The sequence below is a fragment of the Ursus maritimus genome (genome assembly GCF_017311325.1).
Source record: "Ursus maritimus isolate PB19 chromosome X unlocalized genomic scaffold, ASM1731132v1 scaffold_X1, whole genome shotgun sequence".
In the NCBI taxonomy this organism is placed as follows: domain Eukaryota; kingdom Metazoa; phylum Chordata; class Mammalia; order Carnivora; family Ursidae; genus Ursus; species Ursus maritimus.
The window spans coordinates 66,089,604-66,102,826 of NW_024423319.1; positions in this window are offsets into that span (position 1 = coordinate 66,089,604).

A 13,223-nucleotide genomic window follows, 5' to 3' on the forward strand; every position below is an offset into this window, starting at 1 on the left:
AAATTTTGTAACAGCTATAAACAAGTAGTTATCAATTTGGGTAAAGACTAGCCCATGCAAGGAGAGGTTAGATTTCTCTATGAGATAGAATATGTTTTTTTATAAAAATTGCTTTAACATTCAACAGCTATGATTGTTTACTGTGAATGGCCAGTATTGCAATGGTAGAAACTCACTTCCATTGACTATTATATAAAACTCCACTTGCCTTTTAAGAGGTTAGGTTAGAGAATAATTTCCAAACTAGTTCAATTTTCTGATTTTTTACATGTATCTTGGCACAAGAAATATGTAGTACCTTGATGAAGTCCCACAAGTTCATTTTTTCTTTTGTTTCTCTTGCCTTTGGAGATGTGTCATGAAGAAAGTTGCTGTGGCCGATGTCAAAGAGGTTGCAGCCTATGTTCTCCTCTAGGATTTTGATGGATTCCTGTCTCACATTGAGGTCTTCAACCATTTAGAGTTTATCTTTGTGTATGGTGTGAGAGAGTGGTCAAGTTTCATTCTTTTGCCTATAGCTGTCCAATTTTCCTAGCACCATTTATTGAAGAGACTGAATTTTTCCACTGGATGTGTTTTCCTGCTTTGTCAAAGATTAGTTGCCCAAAGAGCCGAAGGTCCATTTCCAGGTTCTCTATTCTGTTCCATTGGTCTATGTGTCCGTTTTTGTGCCAGTACCATGCTGTCCTGGTGATCACAGCTTTGTAGTATAGCTTGAAATCTGGCAATGTGATGCCCCCAGCTTTGTTTTTCCTTTTCAACAACTCCTTGGCGAATTGGGGATACCTCCTACATTGTTGGTGGGAATGCAAATTGTTACAGTCACTTTGGAAAACAGTGTGGAGGTCCCTTCAAAAGTTAAAAATTGAGCTACCCTATGATCCAGCCATTGCACTACTGGGTATTTACCCCAAAGATACAGACGTAGTGAAGAGAAGGGCCATATGCACCCCAATGTTCATAGCAGCATTGTCCATAATAGCTAAATCGTGGAAGGAGCTGAGATGCCCTTCAACAGATGAATGGATTAAGAAGTTGTGGTCCATATATACAATGGAATATTACTCAGCCATCAAAAAGAATGATTACACAAAATTTGCAGCAACATGGACGGGACTGGAGGAGATAATGCTAAGTGAAATAAGTCAAGCAGAGAAAGACAATTATCATATGGTTTCACTCATTTATGGAACATAAGAAATAGGAAGATCGGTAGGAGAAGGAAGGGAAGAATGAAGGGGGGTAAACAGAAGGGGGAATGAACCATGAGAGACTATGGACTCTGGGAAACAAACTGAGGGCTTCAGAGGGGAGGGGTGTGGGGGATTGGGATAGGCCAGTGATGGGTATTAAGGAAGGCACGTATTGCATGGTGCACTGGGTGTTATACACAAATAATGAATCATGGAACATTGCATCAAAAACCAGGGATGTACTGTATGGTGACTAATATAGCAAAATAAAAATTATATATAAAAAAAAAGAAATATGTAGTATACATTGCCCTCCTTGTATATATGATTAGTGAGGCCAGAGAAGGTTTATTAGGGTTCTACAGAAAACCAGAATCTATAGGGTACGTGTGTGTGTGTGCGTGTGTGGGGGGGCGGTATTTATTTTAAAGAATTGGTTCAGGGGCACCTGGGTGGCTCAGTTTTTCGAGGGTGAGACTCTTGATTTCAGCTCATCATCTCAGGGTTATGGGACTGAGCCCCACCTCGGGCTCTACACTCAGCGCAGAGTCTGCTAGTCCCTCTCCCTCTGCTCCTCCTCTCTCTCTCTCTTAAATAAATAAATAAATAAATAAATAAATAAATAAATAAATAAAGTCTTTGGAAAAAAAGGAATTGATTCACTTAATTGTGGAGGGTTGGCAAATCAAAAATCCAATAGAGAAAGATGGAAGGCTAGAGACTCAGGGAAGAGTTGCAGCTTGAGTCCAAAGACAATCTGCTAGCAGAATTCTTTCTTGCTCAGGGGAGGTTGGTCTTTGTTGTATTATGGCCTTCAACTAATTGGATGTGGCCCACCCACATTAAGGAGGGTAATCTGCTTTAGTTAAATTCCACTAATTTAAATGTCAATCTCTTCTCAAAAATGCACCTGCAGAGAAACATGCAAAATAATGTTTGAGCAAACATCTGGGCACTGTGATCTAGACAAGTTGACACCTAAAATTAACCACCACAAAGAAGGTTCTTGGTAAGATGCCAATTTCTTTCCACCTCAATAAGTGGGACTTGTATTGGAGTAGGGGAGAGATCATTATAATTAATTTTAAAAAGAAGTCAAAAGTTGTAAGGATATATATTGTTAACAGAATTTATATTTATCATCATCCCAGGGATTAGTAAAAAACTATAATTTTATCTCTGTAATCCCATAGGATTTGTTGGTATTGGTTCTGGATTACATTTTATTTAATTGCACAATTATGAGCATCTTAGTTGTAATCCTGGGTACACACTATATCTAGGAATTCCTTAAATGACACCTGATAGATAGCGGCATATTGCTCTATTGGCTTGGTGGCACTAGTTAATAACAGATTTCATTTGATTGAAGCAAAAATCTGTTCATAGGTTTAGAAGGCACCTATGAGTCACCAGCAATACTATAGAGTCTGGCCTAGCTGGGAGGGTTGTTGCCAGCAGTTGTAGAGATAGGAAATACAGTAGTAGTCTCAGTGTTGATTTCTGTGGTCATGTTAGTAGGATTATCAATCTGAATAACCAACAAAGTGGTTCTCATTGTCCTCAATCCGACCAGTGTTGCATGTCTCCCTATGGTATGCATGTGGCATGTTAAGGTGATCCACCAATGGGTGTGTAGGAACACTAGTGAGGGTTGGAACTTCTCAAGTAAGGAAAGGGCACAGCAACAGAGTCGGGGTTAAAGTCAGAGGCCATTCATAGCCAGGAGTAGTGGATCTGATTGTCCCCTGTATATCAGCCAGGGCAATTATTTCCACCTGCTGGGTGTCAGAAGCAGGTACAGATTTGTTCCACAGAGCCTTAATAGAGCAAAGTATGTGGGTGGCAGATTAGCATGCCTCACTCCTTCCAGATACTGGTAGGTGGTTTGCTCCACTTACACTGGATGATGAGCAGACACAGGCTGAGAATGATTCCAGAGTCAGTAGTCTACACCAGGTCTTCATCAGGATTGAGGGAGAGACAGCTAGACTCTGGATTTTCTATGAGGGAGGAAGGAAAGTTGAAGTATCAGGTGGATGCTATTTTGCTGTAGACAATAATGTCAGGGTTACCACATCTATAAAAATGGATAATTGTGTTGCATCCAGTGTGCTTACATAAAACAGCAGAGGTTGCAACATCTTTGTTGGTGGTCTCCTTATTTGTTGTGACTTTAAATATGGCATAGTTATGCCATTTGGGGTGGGTCTAATGTAATCAGGACTATGAACAGTATTTTGACCACTTAGGGGACCATTGTCCTCCAAGTTTTCTCTATGGTCCTTGTTTTAAAAGCCCATTATGGGGGCACCTGGGTGGCTTGGTTAACCAGTTGCCTTCGGCTCAGGTCATGATCCTGGGGTCCTGGGAAGGAGTCCTGCTCAGTGAGAAGTCTGCTTCTCCCTCTCCCTCTGCCCCTCCCCCCCCAACTCGTGTGCTCTCTCTCTCACTCTCTGTCTCTCAAATCAATTAATAAAATCTTTTTTAAAATAATAAAAAATAAAGGCCCATTATGTTTTTCTATGATATCTGCTGCCATAGGACAATAGGGTAGGTGAGCAACCTAAGCAATGTTATTTTGTAATGGCCATTGTTGCATTCCCTTTGCAGTGAAGTGAGTGTTGATCTGACTGTGTAATTCTGTAATGCTCCCAGAGTTTCATTAACTTCTCAATAACACTAGAAAAGGTTAGTACTTTACATGGGTTAGGCAATAAAAGACCTATGTGGATATCTACCATTGTTAAGGCATATTTGATGACTCCTACTGTTACAGAGAAAGGCCCAATGAAGTCAGTTTGTTAGTTCTGATGTGGCCCTTCTCTTCTGTAAATTTTTCCAGTGTCTAGATTTTTCACATCTGGTACAGTCCCTAATGGCTTTGTGTAAATGTTTCTCTACTGGGTCAATTCCTCTATTAACTATCCATTTTCATAACCCTCTGATACATGAATCTACTGACCTCTTGGGTGTACACCAATAGAAGGGGTAAGGTGGCTAGTCTCAGAGTTCTGGGTACTGCCCATCCTTTAAGAAGCTTACCTATTTTAGATGTCTGTTTAGTTCATCAGCTTGTGTGTTGTATTGTGCCTCCTATGTGTCTTGTTTGGCATGAGCCAAGGTATGGTACACCCTGATGGGCAGAATGGGAGCTAATGTGGCAATTTTTCCCATATCTCTTTACCCCAAATGTCTCAACCTTGCATTTTCCAGCATGATTTTGCTGAAGTTCAGATCAAGTGTTTAACCCATTAGCTACCAACCAGGAGTCTGTGAAAACAGAACCTTAGGAAAATGTTTGTCAAAAGCATGCTTTATTGATAGAAGTATTGCATACAGCTCAGCCCTCTATCCTCCCTATGGAAATTGGATTGTTTGAACAGGGGTAACGGGCTGTGGCTGTCCATTGTCTTGCTGCCTTATACCCCAGACTCACTTCAATGGTGAAGACAGACCATTGTTTTTCTCATTTTAAGAGTGTTGGCTGTCCTCCCTCCGGTCTCCATTAAGCAAGAGGAGGAGGCATTTCTGGGGGCTTTGGCAAGTTAACCTCCGTGGCAGGGTATACGCTAATTTCTCATGGGATTGTGGCACTTCAGCATCTCGATCATTTAGATGCCATTTCCATTTTAATAAGGAGGCCTCATTAAATTTTACAGAGAGCTTTTTCCATTGCTCAGGGCATAATAGGCATCTCGATCCATAGAGTAATTGGCTCTGCTCCAGTAAAGGCTTCAGTTTTACTAAGTGCCTAGTATGTTACCAGGGGGTTGCCTCTCTACTGGTGAATACTTTGGGGCTAAGTCTGGGAGCTGCTTACACCGAAAGCCTATGCATAACCATTTAATTGTTCATTTGGTCCAGAGGCTCCAGGAAGCAAATTTGCAGTGACCAAAACTTCTCATTAAGTCCTATCTTCAAAGCATTAGTAGAACTGCCAAAGTAATAGCCTCCTTTATTTTATCTGGTGCCTGTTGTTGCTCAAGTCTTCACTGAAAAGTGAAAAACTTATAATAAGCAGGGACCAGCACTGGAGGTATAGAATGTGTTGGCACTAAAATCCAAACATTCCTACCAAATGTTGGTCTTCCTTTACCAAAGTGGAAGGTTGAAGTGCTAGATTCTTATCTTTTACCAGATTTGTAACAGTTCCTCTTATAAATTCCAAATATAGCCTCAAAATGTGACAGATTAAGGGCCTTGGATCTTATGTGGGGCAACTGGCCATTCCCTCTCAGTGAGGTGTTTGCTCACAGTTGTGATGATCTATGAGACAGAGTCTTGGTCAGGTCCAAAGAGAAGGATGTCATTGATACAATGTCAAAGCTCAGTTTCTAGTATAAGAGTGAGTCAAACATTTGGGTCTTGACCACAAAGATGGTGTTTAATTTCAGGACTATTTAAATACCTTATAGGCAACCTGGAAAAGATATACTACTGACCTTCAAAGGTGAAGGTGAATTGTGGTTAACTCCTTGTGAAATTTTTGCAGAATAGAACACAGCAACAGAACTACTAGGTATTTACCCAAAGGATAAAAAAAATAGAGATCTGAAGGGATACATGCACCCCAATGTTTATCAAAAACAATGAAAGCTCGACATTTGCAATGAAGTGAGTGGAGCTAGAGTGTATCATGCTAAGTGAAATAAGTCAGAGAAAAACAAATACCATATGATCTCACTCATATGTGGAATTTAAGAAAGAAAAGAGATGAACATGTGGGAAGGGGGAAAGAAAAAAAGGAGAGAGGGAAACAAGCCATAAGTGATTCTTAATAATAGATACACTGAGGGTTGATGGGGGGAGGTTGGGGGGGATAAGCTAGATGGGTGGTGGGTATTAAAGATGGTACTTGGGGGCGCCTGGGTGGTTCAGTCATTGAGCATCTGCCTTCGGCTCAGGGCTTGATCCTAGAGTCCTGGGATTGAGCCCCGCATCTGGCTCCTTGCTGGGAGCCTGCTTCTTCCTCTCCCACTCCCCCTGCCGGTGTTTCCTCTCCCGCTGGCTGTCTCTCTCTCCGTCAAATAAATTTTAAAAAATCTAAAAAAATAAAAAATAAATTAAAAAAAGACAGTACTTGTTGTGATGAGCACTGGGTGCCATATGTAAGTGATGAATCACTGAGCTCTACTCCAGAAACCAATACTGCACTGTATGTTAGCTAAAGAAATTTAAATTTTAAAAAATAATAGTGCTTAAAAAAAGAATGTGTCAGCAGAATCTATAACTGCAAACCATTTATCCATGTTGTTTTATTTTTTTGTTATGTTATGTCGCCATACAGTACTTCATTAGTTTTTGATGTAGTGTTCCATGATTCATTGTTTGCATATAACACCCAGTGCTCCTTGCAATACGTGCCCTCCTTAATACCCAACACTGAGCTAACCCATCTCCCCATCCCAGTCCCCTCTAAAACCCTTAGTTTGTTTCCGGGAGTCCATAGTTTCTCATGGTTCTTCTCCCCCTCTTATTCCCCTCCTTCATTTTTCCCTTCCTTCTCCTAATGTCCTCCATGCTATTCCTTATCGGCCATCAGAAAGGATGAATACCCACCATTTGCATCGACATGGATGGAATTGGAGGGGATTATGCTAAGTGAAATAACTCAAGCAGAGAAAGACCATTACCCATGTTGTTTTAAATGTCATTCATTAAGGCAATAATATCTGGTAGAGGTGCTCTAATAAAGGGAACATATTTGTTAACTCTTCATAGTCTATAGTTACCCTCTACTCATTAGTTGTAGCTTTCAGCAACTAATATTAGAAAATTAAAAGGTGGTAAGGATCAGTACCCTTTCTTTAACTAAGTCAGCTATGAGAAGCCATAATCCTTCAGTCCCTTGCCTTAGTCCCCAAAGCCAAACTGTGGCACATTTACCACTCAAACCAGTGCGGGAAGGTTAACTGATTTCTACTGGGTGGCGCCTACCAATAGCATAAAAGCTTTAGGCCTGTTCCATGAGGTTACCTGCTGACTGAAGATGTCCATTCTAATAATGGGGAAAAGGGTAGTATTGGAGGGATGGGGAATAAGTAGGACAGAAGAATCTTTTAGCAATAACTGGGCCAATTTTAATAGTTAAGCAGGTAATCCCCCCTTTAATCCTCCTCTCAAGCTGGTCAACTCCTGGGTGAGGGGGTCCCTTTAAAACATGAGTGCTTCCTGGGATTAGGAAGATTTTGATACCTATGTCCAACAGAGCCAGCCAATGTTGCTTTTTTTGGAACCCAAACCACAGTCAACGTAATAAAAGGGTAATTTTCTGCCAGAGGGGGCACTTCTGCAACCACTAGATCCCTTTGTAGAATCAGGTCCCTGTCGCTGGCAGAGATCAAGAGCCAGTGTGGAAGGTAAAGCTGCCTCCAAAGGGGAAACCCGTGATGGGTTTTAATCTGACTCTAGTATTAATTGTTGCACTGATTTACCAAAGATGATCACTCAATTTGGGACCTTCTCATCACCTAAGTTGTAGTATAATCTCCCTTGTTCATCTCACGTTTCCCTTGTTTATCTCAGTGTTCATGTTCAAATAGGGGTCTGACCGTAGGTGGTTCATTTGGCCTAGGAGGGAGGCGACCTTGCTGTTGACAGTAATTTTTATTTGGATCCAGTGGGGTATTATTTGTAGAATTAACAGGCAATACTTGACTCTGAGATTGTCTTCCATGAGCTTCTATTAGATCCAGGGCATCTATGTCTTCTTTAACATTTAGCATTAGCCGTCATTGTCAGTGAAGAAGATTTACATTTGTTAGGAGCCCTCCTAAGAAATAACTGGGTGGATTCAGGACTCAATTCAGCCTCCTCTGAACTTGCCAAGCCATCATGCCACACACCACGTATTACCTGATAAGCCCACTTCAACATCACCAACTTGTGGAGATGATTGGCCTTAGCTAACATTTACCATTGAGAGTTGGCCTGGGCTTTTGTAAAGCCCAACGTAGAGTAGGTAGCCTTGTAAGCCATAGAAATCCACACTAATAAGGTATAAATCTGGACCCAGGTCCAAAGCCTCCTCTGGAGGTCATTATAACCTTCTGCACAAATTGTGCAAGATCCTTCAGTAGAAATTCAATTATTCCATCTCGTACTATGGCAGCCAGTTGCTTAATTCCAGCCGCTGTTAGGGAGTGCTTGCTCCTTGACAGGTACGTTCTATATACCTAGGCAGCCCCTTTTTTAATCTGGTTCCTGAACCAGGTCATTAAGGAGAGACTAGGCCTCAGGGTAAAAGAGAAGACGTGTCTCCCTTACCAACTGAAAACCAGCCCCTCCTTCTTGGCCCTCCCCTTTTGTCTTTTCTGTCTTAATTACTTTGTGAGTGGTCAGCACAAAGTGATGGGCAAATTATCCCAGTCACTCTTGTGGTGACACCATGCTGCCTTTTCTTCTAGAGAGCACCGGTCCTCCTCCCCAGGGTCTTCCCCTCTGTCTTGTCTCCCCAGGAAGTTTGGACTCCTACCTCTTTTCTAGGTGGCTTGCTGCCACCTAGGGCAGGGCCTAGCAAGAGTCTTGTGATTTTGAGCACATGTCCAGCAGGTCAATGGCCTCCTTTGGAGTCTTGGAAGAGGCAGGGGTATAAATTTTCTTGCCTTTAGTCACTTTAAGAAATGCTTTAGCCAGGGGCGCCTAGGTGGCACAGCGGTTGGGCGTCTGCCTTCGGCTCAGGGCGTGATCCCGGCGTTGTGGGGTCGAGCCCCGCATCGGGCTCCTCCGCTATGAGCCTGCTTCTTCCTCTCCCACTTCCCCTGCTTGTGTTCCCTCTCTCGCTGGCTGTCTCTATCTCTGTCAAATAAATAAATAAATAAAATATTAAAAAAAAAAGAAAGAAATGCTTTAGCCAGTTCAGCCCAAGGATTGGGATCTTTATAGCTCTCTGGGGGAAAGTCTAGAATGATATCTGCAACAGCACAACTGGGTGTTGCAACAGCAGAAGCATGATAGCTGCTTGCAAAAGCTCTCCCCTAACTGTGCTTAGGAGACCAGCCTCAGCCTGATGTCTGCTGCATCAGCTCCTTTGCCTGCCATGACAAGGATGGCCTCTCATCTCAGAGTCCCCCAAATCATCAGCTTAGCTAAGGAGAAGTTCTTCCTACTATAGCCTGTTATGGGGATGGGCCAACCTACCCTTAATCCAGAAGCACACATTTGTCCTCTTTTCCTATTCAGCCCCATGGGTTCTACAACTTTCAGCACCTGCCTAGTGAGAGACCCAGGTGAGTGGGCTGATCTCCCTCTGCCAGTTCAGCACCTGTGACCACAAAAGTCAGTTCCAATGTTGTGGGTTCACTCAAATGCTAACACTACCACTTGGCCAGACTAATGAAGTATGAGGGGGAAGCACCAAAAATAGAATGAAGTACAACAAAGAGCAATGCCATGCCAAACTGACTTAGAAGTATTCCAAATTTTGAGTCCCAATCACTTAAGGCTTTCTGTAATCAATTTGCCAGTTGTTTGGCCTACTGATGGGGTAGACCCCATGCCAATTCCTTGATTATCATGGGAATCCTGTTCTCATCACCACTTGTGAGCATAAGGATTTTAGGATACAACCATGAGTTAACAGTAGCATGTAACAAGCATAATTTGGGTGGTAGTTTGACAGGTAGTATGAGAGAAGTCCTTCACAGCAGGAAACCTTCCAGAGAGCCATACCAGGCCACCACCCAGAAGGGGAAGAGGGCAAGAGAACTCCCAAGGGGAGGTAAAATTGGAGAGGGGTCTCATGTGTGTAGATGGTGTCACTCAGCAGCAGATGAGGAGACTCTTGGTCAGAAAGCATCAATGTGCAGCATCAGCTTGAGTTCTTTTATAGCTACAGGGTTTGTTTTATCTATGTCTAGCAGATATTGGGTGCAGTTTCATGAAGTTTGTAAAAACAGGCAGACTTAAACTCTAAAATCATAAATCTTCCAAACAATAACCCAAAGGGAGAGATACTACGCTTGCTAGAGGAAGTTGACCTTATTCTTAAATAAAGCCAATGGTGAAGCTCTGGGCCATTGTAAGCCAGTGACTTGATATGATTTAGCCAAAAAATTCTTTAGAGTATGGTTCATTTGTTTCACTTGTCCAGAAGACTGAGGATTATAAGGAGCAGAGTAAATTATTGGTTTTTTTAGGTTTTTAGAGAGCTCCTGAGTTGCCATAGAAACGAAATAACTTTCCCTATCAGATTCTACATATTCAGGAATTCCACAGGTTGAAATGATATTATTTAATAAGTCCATGAAGCACTGAATATCTGCTTTAGATGCTAGGAACACTTCTGGAAATCCAGACATCATACACAATATTATTAATCAATCATTCTCACCCTCTGAAGGTGAAAACTCTATGCTATAGACTGAACGGATCTCCCCAAAATTGATATGTTGAAACCAAATAACCAATGGGATGGTATTTGGAAGTAGAGCCTCTAGGAGGTGATTAGGTCATGAGGGCAGAACCCTCATGAATGAGATTAGCGCCCTCATAAAAGAGACCCCAGAGAGCTCTCTCACCTCTTCCATCATGTCAGGACACCGCAAGAAGACTGCTGTGTATAAAACAGAAAGCAGGTCCTCACCAGACACCAAAAATGCTGGTGTCTTGACCTTGGACTTCCTAGACTCCAGAACCATGGAAAATAAGTTTCCATTATTTATAAGCCACCCAGTTTATGGTAGTCTTTTATAGCAGCCCAAATGGACTAAGACATCCTATAAAGCCTATTTGCTGTCAGATCCCATGTAATATTGTCCTCAGTAAGCTTTCTTGACTTATCTTAGGTGTTTCCAATAAATATTTTTTCTGAAAAGCAGTACACCTTTGTACTATTTCCTGAATCATTTAATCCTTATTCCAAGTGTGGTAAGATTCCAAGGTTTTCAGTATATTCTTTTCATCTGAATGAGTTTGTTGGTGACATGAAAAAGCCATCCAAGCATATACAATTGAGATACATGAATTCTCCTATTTCATAATTCCCATATTTCTATGGTATCCTTCTTGGCTCCCCTTGGTTTCCAATTTTCTAAATCTTATGGAGTTGCATGTTTCTAAAATTGTGAATGGGATTCCTAGATAGAATTAATGGGGTTTCAATTTCTCCAATCAAAACCTTAATAACTCTTTCCTTGGCTTGGTGTGAAAATTTATTTTCTTTAGATATTTCATCTTGCTGTCTTGTCTGAGCTCTACAATGAATTTTAGAAATCGGTTGGAGAAGTTCGGATGGCTCTAATAAATCAGCAATTATATTTTTCATGTAATACTTTAGTTCCCACTGATGCTGGAAAGTTCTCTCTATTCTTCCACATTTGTCTCATAGCATGATAGACACCAAATGTATGTTTACTCTCAGTATAGATATTTACTTTAAGATTGCTATTTACTTTAAAATCTATGGCTAATTCAAAAATTTATGCAAGAGCCATGAGTTCTACTTCATGGGCTGATCTTGTTTGGGAGAGGATAAGCCTCTAGAAGTTAATGAGAACTGCCTACTATATACAACACTTTTGTATATTCCTGTGTGTGTCTCATACAAGATATATCAGTGAATTATATTAAGTCAGTATTAGGAATAGGAATATCAGACCAAGGCTGAGTATCTTCTACTACAGCTGTGAGAGAATCATATTTACATATTTGGTCAGGATCCAGCAACAGAGTAGCTGCGTTCAAAAGGTTACGCTTTTCTAGAATAACATTAGGGTTAGACAATAAAGCTTTTCCATAGTTATTTCCATAGCACAGTGACAGGTGTTAATGTCTTATTAACTTATAAAACAGCAGTAACAGCATGAGGTGCATGTAAGTAAATTAATTGTTCCAGGGTCAAAGACTGAGTCTTTTCAACTAGAAGACCAGCTGTGCTAAGGCTTGTAAATATCCTGACATCTCCAAATCCAATAACACATAAAAGTAAACAATAAGCCTATAATCAGAGCCTAGTTTTTAAGAAAGTTCACCATTAGCAGCTCCCTTATTTTCATGACAGAAAAGATGGAATAGTTTGTCAGAGTTAGGAACTCTAATCCTGGCTGAGAAATAGCAGTTGCTTTACACATTTAAAAGACTTCTCACAGGGTAATGTTATGGAAGTGTTGAATCACTAAATTGTACACCTGAAACTACTATTATGTTGTAGTTAACTAAATGGAATTTGAATAAAAACCTTTTTTAAAAGAGCATACTTATCTTAATAAGAACTAAGAAATGTATAGAATTGTTGAATCATTATATTGTACCTCAGAAACTAATAAAGCACTGTATGCTAATTTTACTTTAATTTAAAAATCTTTAAATAGAAAAATAAATTTGTAAAAGAGAAAAGACTTCTCTAGGTGCACCTGGGTGGCTCAGTTGGTTAAGTATCTGCCTTCAAAACAGTCAAAAAAACTAAGAGGCAGCCCACGGAATGGGAGAAGATATTTGCAAATGACACTACAGATAAAAGACTGGTATCCAAGATCTACAAAGAACTTCTCAAACTCAATACACAAGAAACAAATAAACGAATCAAAAAATGGGCAGAAGATATGAACAGACAGTTTTCCAATGAAGACATACAAATGGCTAACAGACACATGAGGAAATGTTCAAAATCATTAGCCATCAGGGAAATTCAAATCAAAGGCACACTGAAATACCACCTTATGCCAGTTAGAATGGCAAAAATTGACAAGGCAGGAAACAACAAATGTTGGAGAGGATGTGGAGAAAGGGGGTCCCTCCTACATTGTTGGTGGGATTGCAAGTTGGTACAGCCACTCTGGGAAACAGTGTGGAGGTCCCTTAAAAAGTTAAAAATTGAGCTACCTTATGATCCAGCCATTTCACTACTGGGTATTTACCCCAAAGATACAGACGTAGTGAAGAGAAGGGCCATATGCACCCCAATGTTCATAGCAGCATTGTCCATAATAGCTAAATCGTGGAAGGAGCCGAGATGCCCTTCAACAGATGAATGGATTAAGAAGTTGTGGTCCATATATACAATGGAATATTACTCAGCCATCAAAAAGA